At 45.1% G+C, this 19,711-nt stretch overlaps 1 long non-coding RNA gene across 1 annotated transcript; it reads right to left on the bottom strand.

The window, feature by feature from the left end:
- Positions 1-10,247: 10,247 nt before the first annotated feature.
- On the bottom strand, positions 10,248-19,229 carry LOC125945318 (uncharacterized). The gene is made up of 4 exons (XR_007466811.1): positions 19,101-19,229; positions 16,545-16,792; positions 15,412-15,476; positions 10,248-12,841 (listed from the first exon to the last, which is right to left on the bottom strand). It is a non-coding gene; the product is annotated as an uncharacterized LOC125945318 (long non-coding RNA).
- Positions 19,230-19,711: the final 482 nt, after the last annotated feature.

The following is a 19,711-nucleotide window of genomic DNA, read 5'->3' as shown; positions in this document are numbered from 1 at the left end:
CTGTCAGGAGCGACATAGGGACACCTGCTATATATATATATATATATATATATATATATATATATATATATATATATATCGTAGCCCCGAATTAAAGCTTCCCCTCAAGTATATGCCCCACATACTTGTGTTCTGACATTTTTTCCTAATATCCACAAATATTAAGCAAGAGACCTATTCGGAAATCATTTGGCCACAGTACAAAAAATGAAACACTCTTGTTAACAGTTGTTTACATTCAGCATCTTTGACTTTATATAGCCCAAGGAATAGGTTAGTAAGACGGCAAGGTGGTCTGCGAGTAGTCTTTGGCCAACATAGCGAAAGTATAAATTCGATTACATAAGAGACCTACAGTTCCTGTCACAGCAATGCACGCCTATCGGCTATTGCCCCACAAATGGTGCCGAAACACAGCGGCTAAAAGGTAGTAGACTCACGTTTTAGGCGTCGTAGACGAGGGACTCGTGCTGCTGGTATCCGTCGCTTCACCGGACGACGTACCCCGTGAGCGTCTCGTCCTGTTAAGACGAGAGGCGCTCAGCTTGCTACTACCGATGGCAGAAACGGCTCCCTGCGTTGAGCCCTTGGCCAAAGCGCCGCCGTCGTCGTCGACGAATGGTGCCTTAGAAGAAGTACTCCGAATCGCGCGTCCTTTTCTTGAAGCCACGCTCTTCCGCGCAGCCGTCGGTGGCCGGTTACGACTACTGGCGACCTTGTCGGGGCTGCTCATACGACCTCGATGCAACGTGGTCTTTCCTAGCGGATGTGACATCATGGCCTTCGACAGTGGCCGCTTCTCCGTGACCGGCGTCACAACTGGGCGTTGCCCTCGACGTCTTGTTACCCTTGTCTCCGTTTTCTGCACGTTCACAACGGTTTAGGTTTGCAGACTTCCCAACGCCACCAAATGAGGCCTTCCGGGTCTTGACAACTTTCGACGCTAGAAGAGGCTGCTGGACGTTAGTCGTGGCCTCCCCTGGACTCGCGGAGCTCTTGACGGAACTCTGTTTTCTAGCAGTGTTTCCAACTTGCCCGGAGGTCATCTGGGAGATCGGGTCCACCCCCGGGGAAATTCATTGACGGCAGGGACTTGGAATGTCGACGTTTTCCTATTGGGACCTAAGTTTCGCGAGTGATTGAAGGTGCCTACGAGGTTGCAAGCTGGCCCCTCGGCTGTAGTAGCCGAGCGCGTCGGAGACATTCCACGACTTTGGACAGCCGTAGTTTTCTCCAGACGACTGGTGACAGCATCTGCGTTCGTGCTCGTGAGTCGCCTGGCGGCGACGGCAGAAGTCAGAGGCTCTTCGCGCCCGCCTGCGGCGCCACTGGACACGTGTTTCGTCTTCTGGGAGACACCGGCACCGCTGCTGGCGCCACCGTTGGCCAACGCCTCGGTGCCGGTTGCAGAGCCGGACGACTTCATGGTGTCGTTTCGCCCTTCTTTCCTTGTAGCACCGGACGGCTTGTTGATTCGGTCACACTTGGAGCTCTCGGAACCTGCCTTCTTCTTCTTGAATTTCCTTTCCGCAGGACGATGCGCTTTCATAGTTGCCGCAGCTTCCGCGTTGCCTTCGTCATGACTGCAAGTGCTGGAGCTACGGCGGGGACTTTTCGACCTGCTCGCCAACACTTTAGGGCTACGCGCTGGCGTAGCCATTTTGTGACCCGAAGATGCAGTCGATTTGTGCGAATAGCCGACTCTCGAAACCGGTGTCGCTGCGGCGAGGTTCGCTGTAGGCTGATAGTCTGCCTTCGCCGCCGCAGCCGCTGCACGCTCGGAACTCGCGTTCTTCGAATCGCTGAGACGGCCGTTAGGCCTAACTCATCAACGTGGCTGACCTCTATTTCCGTGTCGTCGATGTCATCGAGAAAACGCGAGTAAAGGTGGAACCGCTCGCATGATTTTGCCTGCTGCTGCTGCCTCCGTTAAGATCCTAGGGGCCTCTGGCGTTTTCTGAGTCCTCGAGGCCGCTGACGGCGGCCGGAGATGAGCTGACGGACGCCGTGGGACTTCAGGAAGGCGGGACCTGCAGAAGCCGTTCTGATGCTGACCACTATCGAATGATGATGATATCCTCCGAAAATGGCACAAACCCACTATTAGATATAGCCGTATAATCGGGGTGGCCGTGCGAAAACAATTTCATAAAGTGCAGAACACGATTTATTCACGGGGATTTACTTCTTTCTGGGGTTTTACATGCCAAAACCAGTTCTGATTATGAGGCATACCGTATTGGAGGGCTCCGGATTGATTTTCACCACCTAGGATTCTTTAACGTGCACTATAACGCAAATACACTGGCATTTTTGTATTTCACCTCTGTCGAAATACGACAGCCACGGCCGGGATTTGATCGCGCGACCTCGTGCTCAGCAGCGCAACGCCTTAGCCGCTGGGCCACCACTGAAGGTATTCACGGGGATTTCACGTCTTAACGCTGCACTTTGGCTATGAGAGACACCGCGGTGTACGGCTCCAGATTTATGTTGGCCACCTGGTAATCTTTAACGCGCACCTAAACAGACGCGAGCGTTTTTGAATTTCGTTCGTCGAAACGCGGACGCCGTGCGCGGTGAAGATGATTGAACAAAGAACAAGGAGATAATGAAATACCTCACTGCTGTTCAATTTCACGATTTCCACGCGTAATGGAAATGGAAGAATTACAAACTTAATTAGCCAATTTATTAATTAACTACTTGTACATTACAATTGATCGTGGCACTAACGTCCCTATCTTCAGACAACCTGAAAAAGTTGGATTGCGCTTTCACAGGCAATTCCCTGAAAGAAGAATGTGTAAAAAAAACAAGAAATAATAATGTCCTACGCCTCATAGGCGATTAAAAAAACTTCTGTTAAGACTAAACTAAAACATCGCGTATATTAATAGAGAATTAGAGATCAACACACTCGTCTAGAATAAGGCCATGGCGGCCAAGAGAAATCAGCTGCCAGAGCAGAAGACGATGAGTATGGCAAGCTGTCAAAAGGTAACCCTAAAATGTAAAGCAACGCTTGGTTAATATCCAGCCGATTACGCACCACGCATTATCATTAGCGACAAGACGTGGTGTGCAAAACACGCCGCCAGCGCAGTCCGGAGAACGCGACTCGCGATTTCGAGACAAGTGTCTTGACCGCCGCACTTTTTGACTGCGCCTACACTTACCCGTGGTAGCTCGAGCGTCTTGCGCTTCGGGTTGCAGCAGAAACACCGTTTTACAGTAACCACACGAGCATAACGCCAACTCTTTATTGCCCGCTAACAAAGACTCGAGTACAAACACTGGTCACAAGGGTATAGAGTTTCAGGCCATCAACACTAGTGGGGAATGTGGCGCTAGACTCTGCGCACGCCGCCACTCATTATGGCTGTTTAAAGGCTGGAATTGGAGTGGCAGGCTTGGGATGGATTTGCCCTAAACTTCGTCGTGCTTACTCCATACGATCTTGTATATCTTCACATTAAAAACTACTCGAGACTCAATTTTTATCACGAATTTGTTGCATCTCCGCGATTATGTTTATTCAGCGTCCAACTTCTTCAATTGTTTGGTTTTAGCGATGTGCCCTTGCGATCGTTATTGTACACGATTTGGTGTCATTGAATTTCATCTCATAAAATTCTTCTCGTTGAAGTTTGTTCTATGCGGTGTCAATGCCACTGCTATCATAGGCTGCTCAAGGCTGCACTATCTAAATAAATAAATAAATAAATAAATAAATAAATAAATAAATAAATAAATAAATAAATAAATAAATAAATAAATAAATAAATAAATAAATAAATAAATAAATAAATAAATAACACGGTATCTATTTCCTTAATTTGAGAGATCCTCCGCTTGATCAGTGTTACTCAACATCAACATAGATATTGAGTGCTACCGACGCGTCAAAGTGCCGCTGTTTATTTAATGGCTCACAGATACTCGACGTAATAAAGTGGCTCTGAGCGTAACAGGCATTTACTATTACAAAGCAAACGTGGTGAGCACAGCATGCAACGCAACTTAACCGCACTGAATATATAAGAAGGCGCAAGGAGCTGTGACAATGAAGCCACGTCATATCGTAGTAAACCCTGGGCTAATTCTCATTTCAGCTTAGGCTGAGCGATTGCAGTGCCACATTTCCCTCTAGCGAACACCGCAGGAAACTCTATGGTCCCGAGGTACAACGAGAACAGGAAGCTTTTTATTCCCCCGATAGTAAGGTTACGTTTGGTCCCGTAACTTAATGCACCACGTCGCGAATTATTCGCCTTCACACTTCGCACTTACAGAGCAACAGTCTTATTTTACAACGTAATGCTTATCAACACCGTATCGCAACACAATGCATGAATAATATGCGGACTCAGCGGCCAAGCCGCGCAGTACAAAGAAACAGATTTCGGTGAAGAATACTTTCAATGGAATCACATACGTTCGCAGCGTTGTACATAGGAAGGCTGATGCTGAGATACATTATTACTTCCTTCAATTGTATGTTAGTAACTGGCGATGTCAAGAACTGAAATTTGACTTGTACCGATTCATCACGTTGCATTAGACGCCAAGCAGGACATAAGAACAAGAGGACGCAGAACGGCGCGACTCAGAACTGAAAAAGGCTTTAATAAAACCACAGAGACAAATAACTCTAAATAACCATCACGCAATTCACGAACGCAGAAGCAAAACAGACAAGGAATAAAGCAGCAGACAGAGACACTGATCACGTGCTCCCAAAAAGGTATATCTCCTTAGCTCGTCTCAGAGAACGGGGACGCATCAGCTGCTCGCCGCTCGCCTGCTGTCTTCGTCTGCTGTCCTGTCTCGGGTGTGGTCAAGTATCGGGCGGCGGTTATCTATTGCTCTTTTAACGTCTCGATTGTTCTTTTGATTCATTTATTGATCTTTTTTCTTCACCTTTAGGATTATTGTGTCGCGAGTGTAAAGTCAGACTAACCTGATGTCTCTTTCTTCCCCCGGTCAAGGGCATTCCCCTTGGCTAGCCTCAATCCCTTCCCGAGAGTGGCCAATAGACTCTTTTTTACGCAGTGGCAACAAAAGTGTCCCTGTGGCTCTTGTGCCTACAAATGGGGGATCGATTCAGATGAAGAATCCGAAAGCGATTCAGGTGGAGCTTCGAAAGGCCTCCTCCCAGTTCCAAAAGATCACCGAGGTCCGCCAGTTTGGTCGCGGTGGTATTCTTTGCTGCTCATCGGATCAGGAGTGCGTTCGAGACCTTCTAAACTGTTCTGAATTCGCATCGAATCCGGTGAGCCCGTTTATTCCACCACACCTTGCATGCTCGAAAGGCTTAGTTCGTGGGGTCGACGCGAGCCTGGACCCCTCAGAAGTGCTAGACTTATTTTCAGTTGCTGGAGCTGTATCCGTATACCGGTGTAGCCGAATTATTGAGAACAGGAAGTCACCTACGGAGTCGGTGATTGTTACGTTCGCGGGAACAGTTCGTCCAACTGAAATCAAGGCATGGCCCCTGATATACAGAGTAGAGCCACTTTCCCCAAGACCACTACAGTGCTTGAAATGTTGGCGCTACGGACACACTATAAAAGGATGCAGATCGGTTACTCGATGCCGCCTATGTGGAGAGAATCACGACAGCACAGAATGTAAGTCGCAGGAAGAAAACTGCTGCCTATGCAATGAAGCACACCCTGCAGACTATTCAAACTGTTCTGCAAAGGAACGAGAATTAAGAATACTAGAAGTGGTGGAACGCAGGCGTTGCTCACGTAGGGAAGCAGTTACAGAAGTTCAGGGAAGATCCCAGGGCTACGCAGGCGTAACAGCTCGTCACACCGCTAGTATGGATGTTTCTCTATCCAAGGCCATAGCAGAGGCAGTAGAGAAAGCTATGGAAAAGGCAATGGAACGACTTGCAACAACTCTTTTTGAGTCCTTGACACAAATGATGACTAGCCAGATGGCGCAGGTCATTGGTGCAGCCTCTACCCAATCTCCTGCATACCAGGTTGCAAATGTACTAAACATAACTCAAAAACAAACATTGTCATCAAACTCGTCAGCTGACTCCCCTTGCGCAGGACCTTCTACTCAAGTAGAACGGACGGAACCGGAACCCCTAACGGAAGAGTATGAAGACTACCAGGATGTAGACATGGAACACAAAAGTCTAAAACGCACACGATCTCCTCCCCACAAAATTTCTTCAAAGTCAAAAACTCAAAAATATGAAAAAGTGAACCTTTCCAAGAAGGACTTTTTGAAAGAGACTATTTTGGATCAGGCGGTTTCCGCTACCGTTCTATCTTCACCATAGGGTCTCTAAAAATTTTGCAGTGGAATTGTCGTTCAATTGTTTCTGCTACTACAGATCTATCGTATATTTCTTCTCAATTTTCTCCAGACATCATTATCTTACAAGAAACCTGGCTTTCAAATGGTCAAAAATATTCTCTAAAATATTATCGAATGTTTCGTTTGGATCGGCCTGCCAGAGGTGGTGGCGTTGCTTTCTTGGTTTCAAATAAATTTAGTCACAAAGCAACGATATCGTTTCAAAGAATGTCTACCGAATGTGAAATTTTAGCATTAGACATTTCACTCCCAGACTGCTCCCCTTTTACCTTAGTTAATTTATATTTCCCAGCAGGAGTGCAGGATACATTTTCTCTAGACACCGTATTAGCTTCCTGCAGAAAAGACATAGTATTCGCTGGTGACTTTAATTCACACCATGTATCTTGGGGTTTTAAAACTGATTCAGAAGGAAAACGCCTGTGGGAATGGACTCTTGATAATAATCTATCTTGTCTAAATTCAAAAGTTATTACGTTTCTTCGCGGACAGTCTCAATCGGCTATAGATCTCACTTTCTCCAGCTCATCTTTAGCTATATCATCGTGGAATACTATAGACTGTGCTACGAACAGCGACCACCTCCCAATTATTTTTCAAATTGATTTCTCTGTGATTTCTCTTAGAAGGAAAAATAACTCATTTATAAACTATAACAAACTTCAAAAAGACTTGAAGTCTACGATGCTTTCACGTACGGATATGCAAGAGGATATTAGGGCTCTGAGCCTCTGTGCAGTTTTAAAGCGTTCCGCGAAGAATGCAACAGTTAATTTAACCTGCAACACAGGTAAACCATTAAGTCCGTGGTGGAATTCAGATTGCGCGAGGGCCCACCGAAAACGAAAAGCTGCCTGGAAGCAACTTCTTTGTAATCAATGTCCAAAGAATTGGAGTGATTACCAATTTGTTGCTGCAACATTCAAGCGTACGATAGATAAAGCCAAAGAGGAGTATGATATGAATAAATACAATCATCTGTCTAAATCAAAAAACAAAAAAGCCCTTTTTAGGTTTTTACGCTCTCGAAAAATGATTCCAGTTCCAGCAAATATTGACTCTTCCGTGCTTTCGCCACGTGAATTATCCGAATTATTAGAAAATATTGGAAAAGGACTGAAAGATAGGTTCACTTCAATCATTCCACCGTACATAGTGAAACCGTTACCACTAGAGGAATTTAGGGAAGTCACAACACAAGAACTGGCGGATGTTGTTCGCTATCTGCCTTCTTCAGCGCCAGGACCAGATGGAGTTACCACAGCCGTGATAAAAATTCTGTATGAATTGTCCCCAGAAGAAATTTTGAATATGGTAAATTACTCTTTAAAAAATGCGTGGGTACCTTCAGAATGGAAACTTGCTAAGGTAATTCCGATACTTAAAAAACAGGGAGGTCGATATGATTTAGATAATATTAGACCTATTTCCCTAACATCAAACTTAGTTAAACTAATTGAACGAATTTTAAATTGTCGAATTACGACCTACATTTCTGAAAACTTAATACTTAGCCCCTGTCAAATTGGTTTTAGATCAGGGTGCTCGATTTGGTGTGCGCACGTAGATTTAGAGAGTCGCATAAAACTTGCTCGTCGCCGAAGAGAATATTCAGCATTAGTGACCCTGGATCTAGCAAAAGCTTATGATTCCGTGGAACATAGCATACTGATAAAGCAATTAGAGAATTATAGGTTTCCGAAATACATCACGGCGTGGTTGTCAGAATTTTTAAGGGAAAGAGAGTTCTACTGTTTTCAAAACGGATGTTCATCGTCTAGGTATAAGCAACAGAGGGGAGTACCACAAGGATCAGTATTATCTCCTGTTTTATTTAATATATTTTTAAGCTCCATCCCGCTGCTCCAGGACATTCATGTGTACGTTTATGCTGATGACATCGCTTTTTTTGCATCGAATGCTGATCTACATTCACTTTATCAAATGTTACAAAATTACTTATCTATGCTTGAAACTTGGATTGAAACCATACATATGTCTCTGAACGTTAGTAAAAGTGCACTCCTTCTCTTTCCTTTAGATGTTCCCGTTCACATTTCACTGATGTATCGTCAAGAGTTCATTCCTCAGGTGGATTCTCTTAAATATCTGGGAATTACATATGATGGAACACTAAACTGGAAAAGCCACATTGATAACGTCGCGTTTAAGGCAACTCGGGCTGTAGGATGGTTGCGTAAAATCAGTAACCGACGATACGGGCTGCGAAGAAACACATTAATTATGATATATAAAATGTATGTCCGACCAATCATGGAATTTGGATGTGTCTTATTTTCTGGGTGTCCAGCTTATAAAATTAAACCTTTGGTACTATTAGAAAAGGAAGCTCTGCGTTTGTGCCTTGGACTCCCTAAGTTTGTTGCAAACAACGTTCTGTATATGGAAGCGCGACTACCATGTTTAATTAGTAGATTCCAAATCCTTACTGTCCAAACGTACCTAAAGTTTTACGATTCTCCCCAAAGAAGATCAATGTATGTTTTCATTAATGAACCAAGTACGTTTTTTAATACTCATTGGTCGCGACTGCACACCCCTCAGATCGTATTCGTACAGGCACAGCTAACACCACTGAATGTACAAATTCAATGTATTCACCCAATAAGTCAATCCAAGAAAATCCTCCAAATTGAATTTGACGATATCTTCCCCTCGAATGCTAAACTAATGCCATTCCAATATTTAAATGACCAATTACAAGATTACCTCTCTCACCAGGAAACAAACAATAGCCACGGACGCTTCAATGTTAAACGAAAAGGCTGGCGTAGGCATCTTTTCTCCTTCTCTTAGTTGGTCCTTTTCTATTCGCCTTCCGGATTACACGACTATTTTCATAGCAGAATTATTGGCGATTGTTTTAGCACTGCGCAAACTACCCCCGAATCAATTATCAGCTGTCGTAGTAACAGACTCTCGATCGGTATGTGTGTCGCTTTCCTCGGCAACGAATTCAACTATCTTAAATGTGTTTCAAAATTTAATCCCTACAACGTTACAAAAAATTAATTTACTCTGGGTTCCTGGACACTGCGGTTTATACATAAACGAAATGGCAGATTTATTAGCCAGAACATCTTTAAATGGACCTGTGCTTCATATTTTACCGGATACAGCTTACGTCACTGCATCGAGATTCAGAACGTTTAGCCTACGAAATGACTTAATCAAATTATCGCTGCTCCCATCTACAGACTTTCAGCATCTCGGTTTTGGCTGGAATAATCAGTGGTGTCCTTCTCGGCAGTTAGAAGTTACATTCTCCAAATTACGCTGTCGCATCCCGGAATTGAATTTCTATTTACACAGAGCTGGTCTGACGATGTCCCCTCTGTGCCAAAATTGTAAGGAAATTGAAACAATAGACCACTACTTTTTATCATGCCGACGTTATTCAAACCAGAGAACGAAATTACTCGAAGCTCCACTCTGCAAAATTGGATTAAGATTAAGTACACCAGTATTATTATCATTTGGGGCCTCCTCCCTCGGCTATTGTCACAGAGACGTTTGTTGCGCAGTCTTTCAATTTTTAACAGAAACAAGACGATTACCCTGTTAATTATAGTAACCCTATTCTACCTATCAGATCAGTATTCATTTCACTGAAATTTGTTTCTCCAAATTCGTTAGTAACATTGTATTTTTTCTGACCTTGATAATAACTATATTTTTCACCTTTCGGTTAGTCTGACTGCTCGTTGGCACAATACTCTAGGTATACAAAATTTTCTTTGTTTTTGTTTGTGCCTTCTTTACTTTGCGTATCTCATTGTCAAAAGAATTTTTTTTTTTAGCTACCTACTGCCGCCCGATTCTTGGCCTATCCCCCTCAGTGGGTGCGAGCCATGGTGAAGGATCATCATCATCATCATCTCCTTAGCGGACCGTGTATGTTACGAACAGCTGACCCAGTCATCGGCGTTCTTGACGATAAGGTATGCTTCTCATAATTTTTCGCAAAAAATTACTACTGTGCTGGAGCAAGATACCTGCATTGCTAAACAACGAAAAGCAGCAAAAGCTAGCTCATACAATGATCAGCCAAGTTGCTCCAGTATTGGAGAAACTCTCTTAGAGAAATGTCAGTATTGCGTCATTGTCCGTCCTTTTCTTATTGTGCTCCGCTTGACACCGAAATATGGATGTTAAAAAGCTCACCACGCGATTATCGACTTAGCGAATCAACAGTTTTTGATGATAGCTTTAAACTCTCATGGTTCGTGCTACTTTACTCTTTTTGTGGCAGCTAATCTACACCTTGGCCGCGGATGGGATGACTGACCGATGTTCATTCAGGAACTGATAACAGTTGTCTCAGAACGAATTGGTGATATTGACACGCGGATTTTAACTGGGGGATTAAAAGTTGTATCTACGCGGTGATATGAAGCTGGATGTCAGAACACGCAGATCACCGGAGTGACAAAAACAAGGTGTTTTTTTTTGTAGTGGCATCGTGGTTCAATGACTGTAGGAAGGATTAAATACGTGTTTACAGAAATCAGCTAATTACATCACTATAAGTCGAAATTGGCCTTCGAACGTGGTGAAGCATACAGAATTCTGTCTTGTTGCAAGCGTAGTGTTTTTGCTGACGGTTCGCAGGAAGGGAATACATTTGCGAAGTTGCTAACAATTCCCAATCGATTACAGACACAGATTGAAGAGAAACATTACATCACTGTACACTAAATAACTATGCCTTCATAACTCTATTTACATTAATTTGGCGGAATATTACTGCCCAAAACGAAGACGTTTAGTTCCCGAATCTCGCGGTGAAACCTCAGCGCGGCTGCGTCTGTGTGACGGCAGTTAGCTAAACAATTTTCTTGTAGACTGGCCAGTTTTGGTGCAGAAAGACTTCTGGAACTTCGTTAGATTGACTGTTTTGTTTGTTCAGAATGCAAAGTTGCTTTTTTCACCGATAAGCTTTTCACCTATAAGGACCGGAGCAGTCGCTGCTTGAAATCCATGCCGTTGCGGCAAGTTGTTACGAGAAGTTCTGAAAAGTGCTGCCATTTGTTTTTCGTTTTTGCGTCCTTGCTGGCTTACCATATCTTCTCTCGCAATAAGAGGGGCTGTAGCGCTATAGAACGGATCTAATTTATTAACACAGTTCTGTTTAATGTTTTACTTGAGTGCCACTTTAGGTCAACGACCGTGTGAGCTATAACCCTTCCCGACAGGCCACACGTTTAGACAGAGACATCCGGCGAACCCAGTTGTAGGCTGTACTCGAGTAGCGGTTTTTCTACTAACATTTGAATGCTCATGACCTGATTAAAACATGCGTTATTGTCGCTCATGCGCATGATACAACACTTAAGGACAAAAGATGAACAACTGTCATTAGCAGAATATACATGTGTAATTACATCGGTAATTCAGAACGGCTACACAAAGAACCGCTTTGACTGGTTATGTTCGTGTACGCTTTGTGATTCAATCCTACGTTGTAGCACAATGCGTCAGACAAGTACTCCGAAAGCACGTTGCAGTGTTTCGCTACGTCGGATATAATGACTAGGCAGACCTTTGCAAAGCACTTCAGGACACTCACACGCCGTACAAATTCGGGCGGAGACGACTGTACACCTTGTCGCATTGATGCCACGTGACAGCTGTACTGTGTCATACAAACTGGACGGAGTATCTACTGTAAGAACGCGTTTCTCAAGTCTTCTGGCCTATACTGCTCGAACCTAGACCCAGAACTTTGGCTCTTGTGTCGTTTATAAAAAAGCACTGCAATCGTCAGTAGCACCGACAGACCAATTGACCCATCAGCCACACATACAACGCAGTACGTGTCCAATCCACGGAAAGTCAACTACTCCACTTATCACCGCCGACACATTTCGCAGAGGTTAAGCCACAGTATGTAACATTACACCAGGGACTTGTACACGTAGATTGTGTATGGTTGACCACGCAGTTGCACATGTCTAGTCCTGCGAACGCGTGACACGCAAAGCACCATGTATGAAAACACTTAAAATGTGTCTAAAGCGTGTAGCAGTCATGGCTCTGCGCAGAGGAGAGCACACAGTCTTTCGCGGTCACTGTCCCTAAACCTGCCTTCGGCGGCAGCCATGGGCCGGTTAGAAACGGCAGGATTCGTCGAGCAGGATCGAGTAGGATTCGTCGAGTGCCGACGTCACAGCGTCCCCGCGCACACACTGTTCAGCGTTCCACGTAGAATCGGAGTACGTCTTGCAGCGTGATGCGGCCGTGGGAGCCTTGCCTGACGGTGGCCGTCGTAGTCCTGGCCGGTAGAGACCACCGCCTGGTGCTGCCGCCGACAGTTCGCAGGACGCGGGTGCGAAGCATCGCATCTACAGGGGTGGAAACAGACGCAGACACAGAAGCTTCCAGCCAGCGGTGACGAGCTTTTGTCGCCAGCGGGTCGTCGAAGGGCACAGAGCACAGACCACTGCCCGCGTCTATTGAATGCTACACGACTCTTGCTCTGAAAGCACACCGAAAAGAAGAGAAAGAAACAAACACACAGCACACTGGTCAGCACCTGCCGCTGGAACATTTTTACATCTCTCTATTTCTCTCTGTGGTTAGCCGGAAGAGCTCTACCTGAGGGTAGTTTGTGCGACAGGACATTCCATATGATATATCAGTAGGAGGTCGCATAATTATGCTGATATTCACCGCACTTATAACGCCAGGAGCGCTGACTAGAAAATAAGCACAACTTTTTGATGGTCATCGCTCTATTCGCGAGAAACAAGGAAACAGGAAAACAAGAGTATAAGAAGCATTACATCGGAAAAATTACGTTTCTTGATGTACATTTCTATCCTGCCAACGCAACTGCGGAATTTAATGTGGCTAGAAAGAAAACAGGTTTATAAAACACTCAATAAGTGCAATGATAGTTGTGCACTACAATTTAAAAAAAAAGACAAGACAATACAAATAGGCAGGCAAGCAAGCAAGGAAACATGCATGACATCTCGTTTGGAATCGTCTTAGAAGAAACCTCCAAATGTGATAGCATTTACCTATGCAACAACCGCAGTTTATGCCCCTGCTTTCAGCAACAAGGCTAGTGTGGCGTTACTAATGTCTGAGTAGAAAGCAGAAAGGGTAGGTCGATAAATAGTCCGGGCGACTGCATTCGAATCATTGGACGCGGCGGCTTGCGTTAAGCTCATGAACTCAATATGGTCACTACTGAAGCACCGAGCATATGCTATCAGTTGAACTACATGGCCTGATGTTCACTGCTGGTTCCAGGAGTGAGCATTATAAGCCTAACATTGCCGACGTTTTATCTAGAAATACTCCAGCTGTTTGATTATCTTTGCTACAGAACAAACAATGGGTAACGCAGTATTTTGATGCGCTAGTTGATGCATATCGACATTTTCGGTCAGCATAATGTTACACTAAGGAACGGCATATCCCTCTCGTTTAGTTTCTGTCACCCCTGCGTAAATTTATGCAGACCGAAACAGTAGAGGATAGTTAGGCGTAAATTAAGCTCTCAGAAAGGAAGTCGGCAAAGGCTGTTCGGAAGGTGTGATATAGAGGAGTCATTGGTTGCAGCCACCGAGGGTTAGAGAGATGTCAAAATGTTTCGTGCACGTCAAGTGCTCCAGTGCACCTCAAATACTCCGGATCCTTCTAACACGGTGTGCTCGTGCGATAGGTGTGCTATAACGATATACAGAGACCTGCGTTTCTGTTATTAGAAGACTCTTGCATTTATTGAAGGTTTGATTTCTGTCAAAACTAGCTGCGTGATCCCAGTTTCCGGGTCCGCATTGCTCAATAAACAGTTTTCATTATTGCTTGCCTGGTTCGTCTTGGAAAATGTAAAACAATTTGTCGTTCTATGTGCACCCCTTCATCAGAGACTGGAACTGCTTCGGAGAAGTAAACTAGTTTCGCCTTTTGTCAGCAGCGAAAGTTTTGGATAAACCATAAAGACAGCGAATGCCAGATATTTTGTTGCATTTTGCAGAGAGAAAAATGCAATATTGTTGCGAAATTTAAGCGAGAACAAAGCAGCAGCACACGCACAAAAGTTTATTTGTTTCAGAAAAAACACAGGTCCCTGTAACACTCTCGTCGGAGAGCACAAGTAATTGAGCAAGCAACCGAAGTCCTTGCGCATCAAACGACAATAAGCAATCATCATCAATATTAGAGAGGAGGGAGGGAGAGGAGATCAGGTGGTCTCATGACAAGACAGCGTGTCACGATGTAGTGCAGGTCAGAACAATGCTGATAGAACAGCCCCGATGTCCCCGATAGACCTCCGATGTCCCTCTATTAAAGAACTCTATTGACTTGAATAACATTTGCTACATGTTTTAGGGAAAATTCCTAATGTGTAATGACACTGATGATGAATCGAAAGTGTGAGAAAAACATTTTGAAAATTGCAGAAATCACAAAGTTGTAAAAGGCACTGAAGCTCTGTGCTTAGAACCTAATAATAACTCTGCAACCTGTGTAGGTATTTTTTAGTGTCACCGATTAGGGCTTTGAAGTAGGCAAAGTCGATTTATGATGCATCACATTGAAGTATTCTAGTAAATTGTGAGCAAGACTTATGAATGACTGACGTAAGCAAAACAGCTATTTTATGTAAACTATAGTATAATGTATTTCTCGGCTTTGGACGTTCTGCGAGGTGCAGGTCAAATATTGTGTGATTTCGATGCTCCGTAACGGGTTGGAACATTGACGCTTCAATTTGATTCTTAAAACTAACCGACTACTAAAATTTTGGAGAATCAGGGCGGTAAATAACACAAAATGCTTCAAAAGGCAGCACGATTTCACGTTTTTAGGAAATCTGTAGAGAAGTCGACTACAAAAAGAGCACGTATTTACAGTTCAAGTTTATTGTTCAATTCAATACGAAATTCGGAGTCGGCCCCAAGCTAAAGATTACTCTTAATCGTCGCTTCTATTCACATGTCCGCACCACCCACCTCAACCCCCCCCCCCCCCCCCCCTCCCGCGTCCTTTACATTTTGCCATGAACATCCGTGATAGCGAAATACAAATTACCTTTCTTCCTCTGGGTCCTGCGGTAGCCGTCCTGTAACTGCGGCAAAGACTCAAGGGAGTCCCTTCTGAAAGAGTGACGACAGCGTTGCCTTAGCACAACGTATGCATCACCGCTAACACTTTTCACTACTTTCAGCATCTCAGATTTCATTGCTTAAAGAAAAAATCTGCTCATCGAGCAAAGCGTCACTGCTGTTTGCGTGCTCTCGCAGTAGAACATGCCGCACCTTAGCCTTCCTGCAGCGTAATTACGATGCCTGCTCACACGCGCAGAAGCGCGTATCAAGGTAAGCCAAAGGACCACTGTGGTGGCGCCGCATAAGCAGCCCTTACTGTCATGGCTTCCAACAAGATTTACAAGAACCCTGGCACTGCAGTTCAGCTGGCGTGAGAATGATGGCTAGTGTGTAGATTTGTTCACTAGTCGTGTTTTTGGTTTGACTCGTTTTTTTGTCGGTATTTGTTACGCTTTACCTTTCTAAATGCATTTGCAAACATTGATAGCTTTCTAAGAGCACGAAGGCAATATGTTTCTACGCATGTACAGAATCATTGGGTATTGTTACACTTGTAACGCAATATTTGGTTGAAAATTACCAATATACGAAGTCCCGAACCCGCTTGAAACCAGGAAGACTATGTTTAGGCGAATCCATGTACTACTGATCGTTCGCTTACTGTCTAAACTGTCATACCTATATGCAAGTTTACATTTATAAGACACAGCATGAAAAGTAAGCCAACACTAGAGCGGCTTAGCAGCCCAACTCTCATAATTTGATATTCTTTACACTACGAACTACAGTCATCTGTCGAAATATGAAGACTTCACTATGTCAGTTTTGACATTAAAATGAATCATTATGCTGACAGGAAGCCTTTTGTAACTTTGGAAGCTTTCTGATAGTATCCACATGAAGAGCGACAAACTCCAGTCAGGCCAGGAGGCATTTGTTTCTTTCACGTTTTCTGTATCTTCGAACCTTCGTGGGCAGATTTACGTCTGCTGCGGTGGTGTTCGTTATCCCTGTCTTGCTTTGAAATGTATGACAATCCTGAGGTGCATAAATTCATTAGCTTCAACGTGATGCGGTGCTATTTACTGTAAAAAAAGATTTCGAGTAGTGGCACACCGGTAGGCCGGATGTAGCAGCCTCCGATCCAGAGCAGACGACGTGCCGTTGGCCAGGACAGACGACGGCACGGAGCTTGCGTTGGATCCCACGTAGCGGCGCACCTGCGGCGTTCCCGGTGACGTACTCTCGGTCCACTGGCTACGCGAGCGCTCGGCGGTGCGTAAGAACCTCCTCTGGGCGGCCAGACTCGAAATGCGCCTCGTGCTCTCCTCGATGTCTTCCCGGTGGCTGACGTAGTTGGTCAACTGCAGCGAGAACGTGCGAATGCGGACAAGTTGGCTAAGGCAATGCGCCACACTACCTTGCGTAGCACTATATTAGAGAGAGGGGGGAAAAAGAACGACACTCGAAGGCTAGGCGTTGTAAAGACCAACTGGCCGCCTTGTGCTGAGTGTAAGAGAGCAGGTAACTTACAAGTTGCAACTTTGATGCTTCTTTTGTGTAAAGATACGTAAAGCGTCCCCTCAATGTGTTCTTACTAGGTGGCGCCACTCGTGCAAACATATATGGCGGCGAATGGAGTGACTACCACAAAGAATGCCTCCTGGAAGTCAGCTAGTGTTAATGTGACGGCGAAATTTGAACAGTTGGCGCAGTTTTTCACGCAAGTGAAGCGGTGTTTTTCTTGTTTTTTTTTTTTTTTGATCCCGGGACTCTCTTTGATCGTCTGCTATCCCCACAGGAAGTGCGAGGTTTCAAGGTGTTGTCTGCAGCTCCGAAACGGAAAGCTACTGGAAAGTCCCGCTACCTTCTAACAGGCTTCTAACAGGTGGCACCACTTGTGTGACTAAATATGGTGGCACCTTTCTACCACGGCCAGGCAGCTCAAGCGGAAATACGGAAGGCGGTGGAAGTAATATGAGAGGGAAAATCGTGATCCGAAAGGGAGCACGAAGCTAGAAAGGATATAATTACAGTTTCCTTAGAAAGTTTCGCAGTTGTGTAGAAATTGGTCCTGGTCCGATGATAGAACCCGGGATCAACGATCTTCCGGCCAGTCGCCCTACCATATAGCTAACCAGGAGGCTGGCAGAACGACTATCAGAAGGGAGAGCCATCACGCCGGAAAGGCGTTGTTTCCGGGTTCGATCCCCAGACCAGCCAGTTTTCTTCAACTGCGAAGCTTTTGTAAAGAAAGAACTGTGATATTTTTTTTTTCATTGTAGCTTCGGGTTACTGGAAAGTCGATGGCAATTTTTCGAATGATTGAAAGTCGAGCAAGTTGGCAAAGATTCCCAAGAGAGAAAGGCAGGTGTGCAAACATGGACCCGAGTAGAACAAAGAGGAGCGACGTTTGAGTCGTCTTTTTGAGACAATGTTCTCGCCAATTTTCCGCATTGAGTACGTCTGTTTCTAGCCCCTAGCCTCTTGCGTGGGTTGATCCCGAACATAGCGCAGCAAAAAGATGCAATAGAACTGATGATGATCAATCAGATAATTCAATCTGCGAGCAGCACTAATTATGACTATAATAATGATGACTGTGATGTTAACCATGATGGCAATGATGATGATGGCCACTATGACGATGATAATAATGATGATGATAATACTTACGAGGATGATCATGATAACGGATGACAAACGCCCAGAAAGGCATTGTCTTTTACCGATTTCAAATGGACGTTTAATCGCGGCTTCCAATTTATTCCTTCTACTAACTGTTGTCCGCGTTTGCACGCCTGCCTTTCAGTACCACGACAAATTTAACACGACAGCGTTAAGGACCCCGTGTCGCAGAAAATGCAGCGCCGGCGCCAGCGTCCGCGGCTGACAAAATAATCCCTAGCCACCTCGAGTAGGCAGGCCCTCCGCGTGGCGCAGAGTTAGTGAACTAATTGAATTTGGCAAAGTAAAATCCGCCAGAAAAGTTGCAAAGTACGACTTAACCACAACCCACAGACATGATAGCGTTGGATTGTAATTTGAATGCACGAGAAAACATAATTCTAACACGAGAAAACAAAGACAAACACCCTTTTCAGCATTTCTGCTATACAACAGCGGCGCGCCCGGGTAGATTAATTGCAAAAATACCATCCAGATGCCGTTCGCTCCCTCGGCAGATCTAACAGGTCGCGGCCAGCTGGACGCCACCCTAGCCCCCTCTGCCTGATCGTGGCTCCCCCACCTGTCTTCAATAAAGTTCAATAAAGCCTCCTTGGACTAGCCTGCCTAATGCGTTTTGGACACGCGCGCGCCTCGGGGCAACATCAAACGATTAATAAAATAATTAACAAAAGTTCCTAGGGCCTTCACATTTTCATATAAGACGGCTTATATTGCCCTGGGAAAAATGTCTTCCCAGCAATGAATTTGTGTTTAAACGTGAAGCCGGCTATGAGGGGATCGGTGTAAGCTTGGTCTTTGTAAGCTGGCTTTCCCACGTTGTGCGTTGCAGTGAAGCCTACTCATAAAGAAAAATGCGATGCGAACGGGTCCCAATAACGCTATTGCGTTCCACTGTTAAAGGCGAAGCTTAAGCATCTTTTTTTTTTCTTTCACTTTCGTGGTAGCCCGTGGCTATCTCTCTCTCTCTGGCATTGTTCTTACCTCCACGGGAGGCAGGTGTGACAGCAGACCACTTCCGGCTGTGTGCGGCGGTTCGGAGACGCTGTCGCTGCTGCCGCTGCTGCTCCCGTTGGCGCCGTGGTGCTGGCCGTGGCGGGTGCTCCGTGCCGTCCTCGCTCCCCCTCCCCCTCCTCCTCCTCCGGCGTCTCGGCGAGCGCGTAGAGCCTCGTGTCTCCTGACCGCCACGTTGTCGCTCTGACTGAAAGAGGGGCCGGCACAGCGGGGACGCCGTCAGCATTGCAATGGATCAAAGGCCGCGAGGAAACGAAAAAGAAAAGTAGCTACATGGGAAAAGAAATTATTCAATAGATGAACCGCACACGCAGAAGTAACTGGTCTTTACAAAAAAAGAAAAAAAAAAACTGGAGGCGCAATGCTAAAGAGACAGCGGAGCTGATGGGCACCTAGCTAGTCCTGGTGTTTGGGCTAGGCTAAGGACTATCAAGTCATCCCCAGCATTTTCCTTAATTTATTGATTATTGATCGATTATAGATTAGCTATTGATTGGCTACCGATTGGCTATCGATGACTGATTAAGCTTAAGTAGTCCAAACCATGCTTAGCTAGACTTGGCTCAGCTTCGCTAGTTCAC

Source organism: Dermacentor silvarum, chromosome 5 (assembly GCF_013339745.2).
Source record: "Dermacentor silvarum isolate Dsil-2018 chromosome 5, BIME_Dsil_1.4, whole genome shotgun sequence".
NCBI classification, from domain to species: domain Eukaryota; kingdom Metazoa; phylum Arthropoda; class Arachnida; order Ixodida; family Ixodidae; genus Dermacentor; species Dermacentor silvarum.
Note: the sequence above shows the minus strand (reverse complement) of the source record. Positions and strands in the feature narration are given on the sequence as shown.